The sequence below is a fragment of the Callithrix jacchus genome, chromosome 2 (assembly GCF_049354715.1).
Source record: "Callithrix jacchus isolate 240 chromosome 2, calJac240_pri, whole genome shotgun sequence".
NCBI lineage: Eukaryota > Metazoa > Chordata > Mammalia > Primates > Cebidae > Callithrix > Callithrix jacchus.
In genome coordinates this window covers 106629918-106646048 of record NC_133503.1, presented here as the reverse complement: position 1 = coordinate 106646048, position 16131 = coordinate 106629918, and the positions used below count along the sequence as shown (strand labels likewise).

The 16131-nt window shown below is 35.5% G+C and overlaps 1 long non-coding RNA gene across 1 annotated transcript in view; it reads left to right on the top strand.

Moving 5' to 3' along the window:
- The first annotated feature begins 438 nt into the window (after positions 1–438).
- LOC118151445 (uncharacterized) overlaps positions 439–16131 on the top strand; it is a 134547-nt gene continuing 118854 nt past the window's right edge. Inside the window, exons 1-2 of the long non-coding RNA XR_004739767.3 lie at positions 439–581; positions 7337–7410. This is a non-coding gene — a long non-coding RNA (uncharacterized LOC118151445). The remainder of the gene's footprint in view (positions 582–7336; positions 7411–16131) is intronic.

Sequence of the window (16131 nt, the reverse complement as noted above, 5' to 3'; positions counted from 1 at the left end):
CTAAAAATACCGAAGTATGCACCTTGCTAAAGGCAAAAGAAGCACAACCATGTTGGAGTGCAAGAATTTGTACAGATGTTCAGCATGTGCTTCAACCTGGTTCTCATATTTAAGAATCAATTGTAAAAAACAAAGAAAGGAAATTCTAAAGTGTATCATCATGTTCCTAGAAATAAATCATATAAAATGGAGGCAGAGAGGAGATGAAATAGAACAGAAGATGAAAATAAATGCCAAATTATTAAGAGAATTCTGTAAGCATATTCTTTTTCTTGGAGTTAATACTGATTTTTGTTAGGACACTTTGTCGTCTTAATAGCAGAGTTGATTGATAATTTTGACCCTAATTTTTATCCTGGGTAAAAGTCATAACCACAAAGGCAAATCACATTTTGTGTGTGTGTGTGAAAATATTCCAGATGTGGTACAGTACTTTTTTCTTTTTTTTTTTTTTTTGATACAGAGTCTCACTCAGTTGTCCAGACTGGAGTGCAGTGGCGCTATCTCGGCTCACTGCAACCTCCGCCTCCTGGGTTCAAGCAATTCTCTTGCCTCAGCCTCCTAAGTAGCCAGGATTACAGGTATGCACCACCACGAGTGGCTAATTTTTGTAGTCTTAGTAGAGCCAGGGTTTCACCCTGTTGATCAAGCTGGTCTTGAACTCCTGACCTTGTGATCTGCCTGCTTGCCTCCCAAAGTGCCAGGATTACAGGTGTGAGCCATCGCACCCAGCCAGTACTCTTGTTGCTTGTAGTTTTGTGTTACAGTATGTTTGGGAAATGCCTGTTATTTGTGAACTCTATGGATATTTGACCACTTTCTTTGCCATCATATTTGACAATATGTTGCTAAAGATGTCTGTGAACCAGTGAGAGTTATCTCGTTTTTATTTTCAGTGCCCGAGGACAGAAAAGAAGCAAAGATGATTCATAATAATGTTCTGTACCCAGGATTTTTAAAAAACACATACTTAACTACATAATTGGGTGACTTCATTTAGGGAGGAGAAATTAGCGCACTTTATTTAAAAAAGAATGTTCCAAGGACAAACAAGACTTTAATGAAAATTCATTAAAACATTTTTTAAAGTACTTTAAAAAGTATTTTTAAAAGGTACTTTAAAAAGTCCTTGGGTGGAAATATACTCATTTCCAATACAAGCACCGGGTGGAAATATACTCATTTCCAATACAGGCACTTCTCTGGTATCATTACATCAAGACTAAAGGACCATTTGAGCCTCTCAACCACCAAGGGGAACAGAGACTTGAGCTGAGTAAAGTGAACAAATCTCTCCACTTTAGCAGATTTTTAGAAAATCAGACTTCTAAGGTTGTAAAACAAAGTTTCAGAGTTCCTCTCTCCCATCAGTTCCTCTGTAGTGTTCTTCCCCTTTCATTCTGTCATTCTGAGTGAGTAGTAAGTATATACTTTTATAAATCAGTAGTTTTCCATTTTTATGCTCCAAAATCAACTTTGTGTATAACACAACAGAAGAATGAATATTGACTAATACAATAGCTTATATCAGCAGCTCTGATTAAAAGCAATCATTGTGTGTGTGTGTGTGTGTGTGTGTGTGTGTGTGTGTGTGAGAGAGAGAGAGAGAGAAAGAGAGATATTGTTATAAATATTTTTCTAAACATATTTTAAAGGGAAAAATGTGGAACTATTTGTAAAGAATAAAGAAAAGGTCTCAAGATATAAAGAAGAATTAATTTAGGGCAAATGGCCAGGGGAGTTTCTATTTGAAGATCATTTGCAATTTAATAATGATTGAACAGGATAGTACAAAATAGAAAGGGTTAAAATTAGTGGCTTGCAATCTACTTTTCTCCCAATAATTGTTACCAGAACATGAGAATAATTTACTGCCTCCCTGTGGAAGAAGGCAGGTGACTCCCTTCAATACTGGGCTGATTGATAACTCTCACCTGATATTGCTAGCAGGAATGTCCTTATCTATAGAATGCTTAAAGTGGGGTGTCCTTGTTTTAGATTACCTATGGTAAGCAAACATAGAATCTATGGATTGGTGAAACTTCACTCTCTGGGACCTCATCTATTACTCTGGTTCAGAAAGTTTGTCAAATAGTGATGGAAGATCTTGTGGAGCCTGGAGGGAAATTCCAGAGCTTCCCCCACTTCATCTTTGCCTCTTGATTCTGGGGAAAACTTCTAATTCATGTGTGTCTCATTTGACAATCCAGTGCTCTTTGTTGGTTTAAAAATAAATTCCATTAATAATGTAACTAAATTTGACAGCATATATATATGTATATATACACACATATATACATATATAATTATGCATTATATACATTATAATTACATATAATAAAAAATATATAAATATAACTACAATAATTTAGTTATTTAATTATATATACACATATATAATTATATGTGTATATATATACATATATAATTATATGTGTGTATTATAATTATATGTGTGTATACACACATATATATACAGGTGTATATATATAATGTATATACGTGTACATATACATATATGTATATATGTTACATATATAATTATATATATGTATATATGTGTGTGTATTTATATATATATATATAAAATGTCATTGAATTTTCACAAGAAGTAAGTCATTGCTCTCACTTTAAAAGAGAAATGACTGAAACTCAGAGGTTACTAACTTGGCTTCAATTTTACAATAAGTGGTAGAATCTGGTACCACGATAGGCCTTTTGGGGACAAATAAAATATAAAATCTGGTTTCTGGCATTCTACAATAATCCTCCATCTTTCAAAAAACTGTTGTTCCTACTCCCTCCAAGAAACCTGAGACTTTACTATGAAGAAAGACAATATAAAGTTGCAGTAGTATTAAGAGAAAAAGCTATTTAATACTGTGCATACAAAAGACTTCCTTTTGGAAGACTTCTAGTTCTGTTTCAGCATGTTAGAAGTCATATTTCTCAGGAAATATGTACCAAATCTATATGAGGAAAACTACAAAGCTAACAAAAGATATCAAAGAAGAACTAAATAGAGACATATTCCATGTTCATGGATAGGAAGACTCAATCTTGTCAGAATGTTGTTTCTTCTCAAGTTGATCATAGATTCCAAGCAATCCCAGTCAGATTTCCAGTGAGTCATTTTGTGGATATTGACTAAGTGACGTGTAGGGAATAGGAAAATTTAAATGAACATTGAACATTTTTTCATGTCATATACTCTGTAATGGCATAAATCTCAGTCACCAAGGCAGAGGTGACTTAACTTCACTTTACCTTTATGACTTCACTTTTTACAACCTACTCCAAGCCTCCTTTTACTGTATAATGGAAATAATCTCTCAGTGCAAATTGTCATCCTTTCTTTGAAGTTTATTATAATTACAAAGGGACTTCGAATAACTCGCTCAATGCAATGAGACTGGAGCACCCTTTGGTGCTTAGTATTTGTTGAGTTGTATATCTCATTGGGTCCTTGGTCTTTGTGGGTTTTTTCAGGCCATTGCTGTTTAGTGTCTTAAATTTGGCTAACAGTCCTCATAGGGTCTGCTGAATCCCAATTCTAGGTTTCTTTTCTTCCTGAGTTATTCTGGCAGGCAGTGGAAATTGTGAGCTTGTCAGAGGCCCATTGTCCTAAACCCACCCTGCAGCCATTGCTTCTGTGTCATGTCTAGTGTGCAGGGATATTCTGGGGTCTTCCTACCTCTCCAGGATCTACTGGGCAGTGACATAGTTTCTCTATAATATGCAGTTCTGTACAGCTATTTGAAATTATTGTTTTGCTTCAGTCTGGAGCCTTAGTCTAAGATGAGGAGTGTGGCTAGGCTATGTGCAGGCATCTTTCGTAGGGACACACCAGAATCTGATCTCTTACTGCTTTTTCTCTTAATGGAAGTAGAAAACTTTACTTTTACTTCTTAAATTTGTTATATCCTTGATACTTCCTAGAGCTTAGGTTATTGACACTCTTAAACTTGTTCTGTATTTTTCTGCTGTGCTGAAATTTTCATGGATGCCAAGGCTATGCAGATCAAATGAGAAAAGTTTTAAGAAGTAACAAGAAATAAAATAAATGATATTATTTAACATTCTCTCACCATCTCTTCTGTGAAGATGAGGGAAATGAGAATTGTGGAGATTTAAAAAGGAGATGAAATCAAGAAGTACAGCAAAGACTCGTAGGCAGGTAGTTCAACTTTTTCTTCTTCCATGATGTCACAGTACCACTAAAACTCCAAGGACAAAAGAGAAATGTTATATAATAATAATAATAACAACAGGTAACATTTATTTATGGCTTAGTCTGCTGGGTACTTCTGTAATGAATACTTGTGAATTATGGCACTGAATCCTCACAGCTACAGGGGGCAAATGTATTTCTTCATTTTACAGGTGAGAGAACTGAGACACAAAAAGGAATGTTGACATGCACAAAGAGAGGCAATAGCTGTCTCCAGCTGTAATATTATGCTCCCCTGGTTAGGTGGTTATACTAGTTATTGGTGGCTTAGGTTGCTTCATAACAAATTAATCTGAAACTTAGCAGCTAAAATCAGTAAACATTTTATACAGTTTCAGTTAGGGACTTGGGAGCAACTTAACTAGATGTTACTGGCTAAAAGTTTTTCATCAAATTGCAGTATGGTGTAAACTAAGTCTGCATTCACCTTCATAACTGCTGCTGATGAATTCCCTTCCAGATTGGGTTGGTTGCTAACATGCCTGGTTAATTTGTGCTAGCTATTAGCAGGAGGCCTCAGTTCTTTGTCAACTGTCCCTCTCCGTAGACTTGCTTGAGGTTTTTTGTGACATGGTGGTTGGCTTCCAAAAAGAATGATGATTAAGAAAGAAAGAGAAAGAGTAAGAGACAGAGAGCCAGAGTGAGGAAGAGAGCCTTCAATACCTTTTAGGATGGCTAGTAACACCAGGCTGGAGTGCAATGGCATGATCTCAGCTCACTGCAACCTCCGACTTCCAGTTTTAAGCGATTCTCCTGCCTCAGCATCCTGAGTACCTGGGACTACAGGCTCACACCATCATGCCCAGCTAATGTTTGTATTTTTATTAGAGACCGATTTCACCGTGTTGGCCAGGATGTTCTCAGTTTCCTGACCTTGTGATCCGCCCGCCTCAGCCTCCCAAACTGCTGAGATTACAGGCATGATCCACAGTGCCTGGCCAACGTCATTCAAGTTTTACCTCTTTCAAATTCTTATATCGGTGCCCTAACCTTTGACGGGATAGTATTAGGAGGTAGGGACTTTGTTCGGTAATTAGGTCATGAGGATTTAGTGTCCTTATAAGAAGATAAAATGTGCTAGTACCCCTCACTCTTTACCATGTGATGATACAAGATGTCAGCTGTCTGCAACCTGGTAAAGAGTCCTCACCAGAACCTGACCACGCAACACCCTGATCTAGGACTTCCAGCCTCCAGAACTGTGAGGAATAAGTGTCTGTTGTTTAAGCCACCAAGTCTATGGTAATTGTTTTTGGCAGCCTGAACTAAGACAATAACGTGGACTAGGAGAAATACACTGTCACTTTTGCCATTTTTATTTGTTAATTTGCTGATTTCATTTAGTTTGATGGAAGTCAGTCACTAAGTCAAGCATATATTCAAGGGTAGAGCAATTAGTCTTCATCTTTTGAAGGGAGAAATGTGAAAGAATATGAGGCATGTTTTAAAACCACCACAATAGGCATTCTACATTTATCATGGACATTGTAATTTAGTCCAATTTAACTTCTTACTCTTTAAATGTATGCGTGAAAAATATTGTCACAATAAACACATCCAAGGTGGCTATGTTATGAAAAATATATTGCATACAATTGAATCTACCAACACGTTGACTAGTGTTATGGCATAAAAACGGTAGTAGCTTGGATGTTTGCTTTATTGTGCTTGGGAATCGATTTTTTAATTTATAAAGATAACAATTTCCTCTGCCTTATTTGTGGCTGTTTTGTCGGTTTTGTTCTTTTTTTTTTTTTTTGAGGGAGTCTGGCTCTGTTGCCCAGGCTGGAGTTCAGCAGCACAATCTTGGCTCACTGCAGCCTCTGCCTCCCAGGTTCAAGCAATTCTTCCTCAGCCTCCCAAGTAGCTGGGACAGCAGGCACATGCCCTGACGTCCAGCTAATTTTTTGTATTTTTAGTAGAGAAGGGGTTTCACCGTGTTAGCCAGGATGGTCTCCATCTTCTGACCTCGTGACCTGCCATCCTAGGCCTCCCAAAGTGCTAGGATTATAGGCATGAGCCTCTGTGTCCAGCCTTGTGGCTGCTTTTAATGTATTTTCCATTTCACCCTTGATATATTGAAATCAGACTCTGTGGTGCATTCATCATCATTGATTTGCATTCATAGATGAAATGCAGTTTACAGCCTCCAGCTCTACATGCATGGTTTTAAACCTTAGTCCTACCACTTAAGAATTTTGTAATTTTTGGATATTTAAATAGTTTAAATCTCAATTTCCCTGTCTATAAAATGTAGATGATAATAGTGCATATGCCATGTGATTATGATGAGTAAATGATGTACCTGCATGTCAACTGTTTAGCACAGTGCCTGACACATAAATGCTCAATACAGGTTATTTGTAGTGTTCTCATTTTTAAAAATTAGAACAAAACTGATATCCACTGGCATTTTTTTTTAAAAGTAACTGACAAGTGATGTGAGACCACTAATTTCTTTCTCATGGATGTTATGATATTTAAATATGTCCTCTTTTAGCAAACAAAGCTTTAAACTAATCAGCTATCAAACATCTGATTTTTAAGCACCTTATTTTCAAATATCCCTTAGGATCAGACCAAATGGCCTAATTGATTTACCATTCCCCCTTAAGGTCACTTGGTTAATGATAATAAGACACTTAATTGTGGTAGAGTTGCAGGTCAAGCTTCCCAGCTACTCCAGTTTTACTGAGAATTTGCCTCTTGCTTTCTCTTTTCAGTCTTGTTCTCTATTAAGTCAGATCTCTGATTATCGTGTTATCAATCACACTAGCAACACTTAATATACTTAGAAAATAATGTATAATCTTTAGTGATAACTTCTGTCGCTGTTTTTATTGCACATGGTAAGTAAAGCAATACGTGAATACCTGAGTTGGTAAATGGAATGTACCAAGATGTATAGTTGACTCTTTTTTTTATAAATTTAGGAAGTATTCAAATCACTTAGTTCCTGGGCTTTTTATGACTATGATTCTTAGACTAAGTCTCTGGAAAGGCAAATAATTTAATTATTTGAATTCAAATCAGCATGGGCTTGTCTTCTCTTATTATGAATATCATCATTATTTAATGACAACACTGGAATTTTCTGTTTTATAGAAAGTAATGAATCATCCAGCTATCTATGAAGGCAGAGTATGACAGATGTGACAGTCCACAGAAGATTCTGTCAGGTAATTTGGCTTCAATTTACCTCAACCAGCCAGTTCAATGCTTAAAATGACTTACCTCTCAAGCATATAAATGGGTATTATTGTCCAACTTTATGTAACATTTTTCCATCTAGGCTGTATTTTTTCCAGAGAATATGGTGGGTAAGAAAAATAAGACATTTCCTTCGGTTGGTTTGTGAAGATTTTCAGTCCTGGATGTGCATCAGAGTTATCCAGGGCTTTAAAAGATTCAAATGCCAAGGCTTCATCTTAGACTTACTGATTTGGAGAATCTAGGGTCAGATACACAGGTTTAAAGATCTCTATTGCTAATTTTAATGCACTCTTGGGTTTAAGAATCATCACATATGCTGAAGTTTTAATTGAGAAAAATACCAGCAGTCACTTTGCAATTTTCTTTTTCTAAAAGTATAGATTAGAAATTAATGCAATATCTGGTACACACTAAACAAGCTCTGTCATGGTAGAGATTTCTCACAGAGCTCCAAAGCTCACGTTAAAGGAAATAAGAGAGCTGTAACAGGGAGCCTCTCTGTTCTTATAACTTGGGTTAGAAAAATTTCTGGAAAAAGTTCTCTTCTTTGAGGAAATCTAAGAAACCAATTCTGAGCTGCATTTTATTTTTACTTTTACTTTTTACCTTTCGACAAACTGATGAACATTTCAAGGTCGTTTTTCCCCACTTCATGTATGATTTTGTAGAATTTATTGACTTATGATTCAAACGTAAGGTTGTATGTGATTGGATTTTTGTGATAAACTTTTTGTTTATAATTTACTGGATTCTATAATCTTACACAGGTCATTTGCTAATTTCAAACTTTAAAATCTCAGAATATAATGTGTCACATTAATCTTACACTATACTGAAACTTCCTTGGGGCAGTTATGAGGTTAATATCTACTGAATGAATAAATTCCCCAAATCTGCCCCATTTTCACCCTTTATTTCTTTTGGCCTGATAGAAATGATGTGGGGCATGTCTTATTATAGCAGATATGTGTGTGTCTGTGTCTGTGTGTGTATTTGTTGTGACCATCTAGTACTTTTTAAAAAGAGAATGAAAAAATATATGCACTGAGAATTGAATTCTCCACTCTGTTTCCTTTGGTATATCACATTATAGCACCTCTATGAGATGTGGTTTTAAGCCTTGAACTTGAAATGTTAATTGGTTTGTTTTTACAAACTGGACAAATTCTTTAAAACCATCACCATTCTGCTCCTCACAATAAAATTAGCCACTTTGCACTTATATTTTCTGGTTCCAGGCTACATGTATGTTACTCTGGAAAAACATCTTACATTTTGTGAAAGATGGTTTGGAAGAATTGAATGTGTGCAAAGTGAATGATGCTGGCAACAAAAAATATTTTTGGAAAGCCTGACTTTATTAAAACTAGTTTTTCAACAGAAAATAAGACACATGCTTTCTAGCGGTATTTATGAAGCTTTTACTAATTTTTAAGTGATTTTGCATATTTTATCATGTTTATAGCACATTTAATCCTCAAACATTTAGTGATAAACTTGAAACTTTGTACTTGAATGATTAAAGAAATGGAGAAAAGTTGTGACTTTCTTACTATAGTTAATATTATTAATAATATCTACCATTTAATGAGTAATTGTAACATATCAGAAATTCTGCTACTTCGTGTATACGTATCATCTCATTTAATCCACTCAGCAACACAATAAAGTAGGTATTGTCAATACCTACAATGAGTATATAATGAGGAAACGAAGGTTCAGGGCATTTGCGTTGCTGAACACCAGACAATAGGTGGCATGGTAAGTGGCTAGGTTTAGCACCCAATCCATTGGAATTGAAAATCCTGTTCTTAACAATACTACTATGCTCCTGGGGCTTAACTGCAATTTTCCTAACAACAAATACCTTTTTTCCCCATTATATTATGCTTTCTTTTTATTACCGCAACTATAGACACAAATCAATGAAGACAATGTAAATGTACTGACCACATTTATGAATTGTAGATTTTAGTTAAACTAAATGAAGCATTATACAATTTATACAATAATGTGTATGTAATGAATTTTATTATTGATAAATACTCAAAAATTATTATTTGATTGGATTGACTGTTTTATTGCCTCCTAGCTTGCAGAACAATATTCTGACTGTCATTTAAACTGAGATTTGTTATTTTATAAACTGTCATTCACAGAAAACATACATTCACTCAAAATAAGATCTTGCCTCTCTTGGAAGCATACCCTTATTCACAGGTGTAGTTTAAAAAAATTATTCCGGCTCATTGGTGACATAAGTAGCTAGTGCATGAGAACATCCACAGAAGAGCATAGCCTTGGAAAGTCCAAATATTCTGGTGTTCAAGAAATCTACCTTTTAAAAACAGGCCTCACATTTACCCTTTACACCATGCATGGCTGGAATTGTGCTTCTGTAAATGTGTTGTTTCTCTTAGTCCAATTTACTGGCCAGATGTCTGTGTCATAAAACCACCATCACCACCACTACTCCTGGTACTAATTAGCACCCCGTTTGTCAGCTTCAGTCCAGTGGTGGGGATGTGAGTGGTTATAAATACTGTAATACCTTCTCACCTGTGAAAGTAGCTCTTCCAAAGACAAAGAAGAAAGCACAGCAGGCGGGAAGCCTGCATTATTGCCACCTGAGCTGTTCCTTTCTCTGGACAATTTCAAGCCTTAACATCTGTTCTAAACACTACGTTTATTAAACTAAATAACAAAATACATTCATCTGTATATAATAGCCCTCCCCGGGGACACAGAATGGGATTTCCCTCTTTCTAAAGAAAGTGAAACAGTTGACAAAGTCTTGTGTCTGTTTAATGTCAAGAAAAGCAGCCTGGGAAATGGAAAAGGAACTTATTAGGAAAGATTTTTTTCCCCTCTTTGACCGTGGTATGACTGTTGCTGAAGATATGCTTATGTGAATTCTCCTACAGTTTTTAATTACTGGGTTTAATTGTTGGCAGGTGGGTAAGAGTTCTGTTACATGTAATGTTTAATTGTTTATCCTTTGCTCTTTGTTAGAAATTGAATGCATTTTGGAATGCATTAGTTTGAAAATGAGACTCGAGAGGTCTGTTGTGATAATGTGTTCTTTTCCCTTCTAGAGGACAAAATAAACTCAGATGGTATAGTTCTAATTCTTGCAAGGTCAAAAACTTTCCTTACAAGTAGAAATTACATGACCAATTAATATAGAGGTCATCAACTTAACATTCTTAATAAAAGTTAAAAAAAAAAAGGAAAACGCCATCTTAGGTAGATATAAAAGCCCATTGTAAAGTCAACACAATGGGTATCAATAAATATTTTAACTTTTTCCCTTTCGTTTGACAGTTACAACTTGACTTTTACTCTCTTTTACTTTTATTCCTTTGCCTCCTAGTCTCCTAAAGACTTCACCTAAATTTTGAATGTATTTCCTCCATCACAAGGCTCTCAGCACTCCCACACCCTGTAGCCTCAATCCTCTACAGGCCTAAATCTCCAGCAAGCTATAGAGCTCAAAGGAAGTGAGTTGGCTTTTAGAAAAGTGAATGCAAGAATAAAAAAGCCTAAAGGGAATCAGAGAAGTAAAAATAAACTGGTTATAGGTGTAGAGAGAAAGTCCAGTCAAGGATGCAATTCTAGGTTAGGCATGGGATTGGAGTATTGGAGTGGAGGATAGCACTTAAATGAGAGTAGGAAGCTAAGAGAAGAAAACGTGTGGAGGATAACTCTTATGGAAGATGAGGGATATGTTTGATGAATATTGGAGGAAAACATGCTTTGAGGATGTTGATGAAGCTTTTAAAATGAGGGAAAAAAAGAAAAGAAGGTTTAGTACTTATCGATCTTGTACTTATATTAGTGATGTCTGCACTGCGCCGAGGGTGATTATCACATGCCTCAGCAGACACACTATTTCTTATTGTGACCCACATGTGATTATACATTTATGGGACATACATGACCACTGACTCACATGTTGAATATCTAAATGACAAATGAGAGCCTGAACTTTTGTAAAAACATACCCGTGGTGTGAAATGTGACAAAAATACTGTGTCATATGAGTTGCTATTTTGAGTTTGACAAAAAGGACTTTCATTTGGGCATGTTAAACAAGGAGTGCTATATTCCATTTACAAAGAGCTTCTAGCTATGAGTTTTATGAACCCAATAAGGAGGCCAAGTTTGGCTGCAGTAAAACTTACTTAGATTGATTATTTGGATTGCTACCTTACTGTAAAGTGGCTTCTTCTTCTTTTTCTTTTTGACCAATTATACATGCAGAGAAAACTTAGATAATCTATCCAGACTTTATCAGACCAGCATTGCGCATTAATTCACATTCTCACATATTTCCTCCTGTTCAGTTTGAAATGTCTCAAGCAGATTCCTTTGGTATCTTTCTCCATGAGTTTAAAAAGTATCTGCATATTTTACTTCAGTTTAAGATATTATTTACTGAATTTTCACTTTAGTTTTATTTCACTTATCAAGCATGTACTTTTTTTCTTCTTCCTAAAATATCATGGTATGCATTTGGGTAGATCCATGTAAATATGATGAATAAATGCTACATAAAACTAAGCAATGTAGTATGCTTTAAAAATATATATCCAATTGCCAAATACCATATATAAAGGTGTGTAACATGATGATTTAATTTGTATACATATTGTGTAGTGGTTGCTACAATTAACTGAATTAATTAACACATCCATCACCACCAATGCTGTATTTTACAACCCTGACCTTATGTTAGAACTGAAACTTTATATTTTTTGGTCAACATATCCTGATGTCCCCCAACATCCAGCCCCTACTAACCACTATTCCACTCTGTTTCTATGAATTTGAATTTTTAGATTCCACATATAAATGAGATTATTCCAGTGCTTGCTTTCCTGTATCTGGCTTATTTCACTTGGCCTAATGTCTTCCAGTCTCATCCATATTGTCACAAATGGCAGGATTTCCTTCTTTTTTATGGCAGTATAATAGTCCATTGTGTATGTATTTGAACACACATACATTTTCTTTATCCATTTTTCTGTTGATGAACACTTAGGTTGTTTCTATATCTTGGGTATTGTGTATAATGCTCCAGTAAACATGAGAATGTAGATGTCTCTTCAAGAAGTAATTTTATTTCCTTTGGCTATATATCATATTCTTACTACTTTTTTATTTTTACACAGAAGAGGGAAGGAGAGAGCTGGAAATATTTAGTGAACAGAACTCCTGACTACATCAAATGGGCTTTGAATTCATAATTAAAAATAATTATCTCTCTCTGAAGGTATAATGTTTTTGAAGGTATGATCCCTCCAAATGTGCTTTTCGTTATTTTAAAGATGTCCAAAGCACTGTTAATATTAGATCTTTTGTTTATGACTTCTTCCTCCTCTCATGAAGCATATAGAATCTTCTTTATCTCCTGTTTTCTGTATTTCAATGACATGTTTTATTGAGCTGGGCCCAGAGGTCCATTTGATTGGAAACTCATATTCTTTTCTGGGAAAATTATTTGAGATATTTATTTAATAATTTTCTCCTTTCTTTCCAGAACTTCTACTATTTGGATATTAATAATAGTATTTTTGCTATTTTCCTTACATGGTATGATTTCTTTCAAGTTGGTTTTTTAAAAAATATTATTTTGGTTTCCCTACTGTTAGAAACTTTTCTAAGATGTTCTTTCATATTTCCAAAGCACTTAAATGCTGATTGGAAACTCTGAACACTTAGATGGGGGTTTACATCTGGGTACCTTACGCTAGATTGTCTTGGATGGGCTGTTTTCTTTGGAAACCCCTGATACCAGTATCTTTAGAACTTTCCTCATGAAATGTCCAGACTCCCATGACAAGTATCATTCTAATTGTCCTCCTGGGGAGTGTAGGCCTGGCTCCTGGTATTCTGGGATCCAGGTGAGAAAAGAGTGCTGTGAATGAGGAGTAGGATGCTCACTTACTACTTCTGCTCTCCCAGTTGCTGTCAACTGTGATGGTAAACTCTAGGTCCAAAGAGTCTTTTTCTTAAAGAAAATAAACTTTCGATTTTCTGCAGGGATTGTGGAGAAGCAGTTCTTTGGTTGCATAAAGTGCAAGAGAGGGAAGTTATCTGTGGGTTCTAACTGCTTCTAAGAAAGATTTTCAACTTCCTTCCTTTCTTTAGATCTATTTTCCAGATGTAACTAATAACTCTAATGCCTGAGTTTTGTGCATTCTCCAGGTGATTGTTTGGTTTTTTTCTTCTCTCTATGGCCAACTCATTGTTGTTTTAATAGAACTATTCTCCATTGAAATGGTTATATTCTTTCAATTGGGCCTACTTTTGCTATATTGTTCTTAGAAAATTAATGCAAATATTCTCTCCTACATTTGACAGTAAGTAAAAAAATTCCAAAAACTCTACAACTGCAGCTAAGCCTGTATATAACTTTGGTTATATAATAACCATCTAACCTCAAAGTTTTTCTCTAGTTATAGATCATTATATGTTTTGATCCATTGCATTGTTTGGTCTAGCATTAAAAGGCAAGATGACCAAGCACTTTGGGAGGCTGAGGCAGGCAGATCACCTGAGGTCAGGAGTTCAAGAGCAGCCTGGACAACATGGTGAAACCCTGTCTCTACAAGAAATATAGAAATTAGCCTGGCGTGGTGGTAGGTGCCTGTAATCTCAGCTACTCAGGAGGCTGAAGCTGGAGAATCGGTTGAACCCAAGGGTGGAGGTTGCAGTGAGCAGAGATCGCGCCTCTGCACTCTAGCCTGGGCAACAAAAGCAAAACTCCCTCTTAAAAAAAAAAAGGGCAAGATGAGATGGTTTCAAGACAATTCTGACAAAGCTAAGAATTCTAACATGGACACAGCATGCGGGAGTGATAACTGCAACAAAATAGTTTAGAACATCAATGTTCTGGCATTAAAAAGTGACCCTAGTATACACCAATTAGTAATACATTATTTTTGAAATGAAATTTTATTTAATGAATGCTAACAAGAATTAACTCTCTGTATTTCATTGAAAAAAGTTTCATCCATTTGAATTCATAAGATGCTTTTCTCCTTTTTAATTTGTGACTCTAAAAAGATTTTGCAGATACTGAAACTGCTGCCAGTGTTATAAATTATACCATATACAAATTAGTACTACACTGAGTATTTAAAAATGAAAAAAAGAAATTGGTTACTTTGAAGGGAAATGTGTGAATAAAATTGCCTATTTTGTTTGTAAGTTATTTTCTATTGTAGATGATGTTATTATATAGCTAGTCTAGTTGTGTGTGTGTGTGTGTGTGTGTGTGTGTGTGTGTGTGTGAGTTATTGATACTTGAGAGATTAGAGTCCACTCAAAGACATGAAAGAAACAAACTGTCAAGAATTGATGTTAAAATAGTCTGGAAACTCATGAGACTGATGTTTCTCAAGAATTACTTTTAGCATTTTAAAATTCTGAGCCAATATAGCTACACAGAAAAGCAATCAGTCTCTGAATTTGGTTTTCTGTGGCCTGATCCTCATTCTACTTGGTTCAAGAGAACAAATACTTCTTTTGTTGATCCAGATGGATTAGTATGAGTGAACCAGAGCACTTTTTTTTCCTTAGGACAATCCCAGTGTGCGAAGAGCTTGGCTTCGTTTTTAGAAGTTTTCTACTTGATAATGCCTTGTTATGCATGGGTGGGATGTTTTTTCTTGCTGCAGTTGAGACAAAGGTTCAATGTGCAATATTTTCAGCTCAGTGGGGACTAAACAGAAAAAAAGGCCATTATTCCCTTGATTATCAAAGAGTCATTTATCTAGTATCTCTTCTATTAGGATCACAGTACAGAAAGAGGAAATAAATAAGGCCTGTAGTTTGCCAACATATATTCCTATGTACTAAACTTTATGAATTGTGCTCTTAGAGTTTTAATAGCAATTGTTTGGGTTTATATTGTAAAAATTTAATAAGGTTATTTTCTGATTACCCCGCATCTACTTCAAAAAAAAGAAAGGAAGAGGGAGGTACAGGAATAGACCCAGGTAAACTGAAGGGCCACTGCAGTCTGCAGGTGAGGTAGGATACAGGCTGATAATCTCCATGCTCCCTGAGGTCAGCCTGTACAACTCAGAATAATGATACTATAAAGAGAAAGTGGTGATGACAGCAACAGTAATAATGGTAATGATGATAATAGTAGTTATTGTAGTGGTCTTAATTTCCTGATTGTTTCTATGTGCTGAGATTTATTTACTTTGTGTGGATTTTCATAGTGATCCTTATGATAAATATGTGAAAACCATATTGATTCCCCTATTTTATAGTTTTTGTAACGGATGTATAGAGATGTTAAGTAATCTGCATGAGGTCACACAGTTAAAAGAGGCCAAGCAGGATATGCACTCCTATAGCTATGTTATGCTCTGCTGAATAGATTTCATGTGATGGCTCTGAGTCATTCAGAAAATGTTAAATTGTATGCAACCCTTTTTGGTTAAGAAGATAGAGAAAACTGTAGTATGCTTAGAGGAATAAATGTCAACTTATTCAGAATCACTCATTTTCTTTTATCTAAATGCAAGTGCATGTGAGGGACAACTAAACAAGGCCGTGTGACAAACTTCTCAAGGATAGGGAGGAAATGGCAATTGTGTATTTATTATAGGCTTTAGTCAAATCAGCAGGGTCTGACGAAGGACATTTGGGATGTCTGAGATGAGGGC